This window comes from Chiloscyllium plagiosum, chromosome 15 (assembly GCF_004010195.1).
Source record: "Chiloscyllium plagiosum isolate BGI_BamShark_2017 chromosome 15, ASM401019v2, whole genome shotgun sequence".
NCBI classification, from domain to species: domain Eukaryota; kingdom Metazoa; phylum Chordata; class Chondrichthyes; order Orectolobiformes; family Hemiscylliidae; genus Chiloscyllium; species Chiloscyllium plagiosum.
Window position 1 is genome coordinate 53,163,825 of NC_057724.1, and position 832 is coordinate 53,164,656.

The 832-nt window shown below is 49.6% G+C and overlaps 1 pseudogene; it reads left to right on the plus strand.

The window, feature by feature from the left end:
* The first annotated feature begins 299 nt into the window (after positions 1–299).
* LOC122557582 lies at positions 300–417 on the plus strand (annotated as a pseudogene).
* The last annotated feature ends 415 nt before the right edge of the window (positions 418–832 follow it).

The window sequence follows — 832 nt, forward strand, 5'->3', positions numbered from 1 at the left end:
CAATTGAATAATAAAAAAAAAGCAGTGTTGATCACACAGCACTGCCCTTTGATGTGAAGGGCAGTGCTTGTCACTGGCCTGGCCACCCGGGTGTTTTCCTATCTTCCTGGTGGTGGAAATCGAATAAAGATTCGTGCACTTTGTGGTTTTTCACTGTGTCTCACACCTGCACGCACACACCATGGGTGCTGGGGAAAAAATAAGCACTATCGCGGTTAGGCGGTAGTGTGGGGGTTAATAAGAAAAAAAAGAACAGGAGTGTTAGCAAAAAAAAAATAAAAAAATAAACAGCAGTGTTGCCCCACAGCCATACTAGTCTGAAAATGCCCGATCTCATCTGATCTTGAAAACTAAGCAGACTCTGGCCTGGTTAGTACTTAGATGGGAGACCACCAGGAATGCCAGGTGTAGTCGGCTTTACTGAGAGCTGGATCAGTGTGTGTGCAAGGACTCTCCTCCTTGAAGGTGTCTGAGAGGAAGGGGGAACTGATTCTGGGACCAGAAAAAAAGAAAAAAAAACAGCAGTGTTGCTTCCCACAGGAGTCTGAGCCGCCTCAGCAATTTTCATTTTGTCCCTTTTAAGGACGTAAAAAGGCGGGCCCTGTATCGACTGCTGCTGCACACCGTCCACCTCTTCTCCCTCATCCACCGTCCGGACACGCCTTTCTCTCGGGGATCTGGGGTGGAGGGTGTTGCACGCAGCAGTCCCCTGCAACCGCAGGTTAGGGTGGTCCACGGACCCCCAGCCCAACTGCTTGTTCTGTGGCGCTGTGGAGTCCGTGGACCACGTATATATTGGGTGTGGGCGTTTGCACTCCCTTTTTGATTTTCT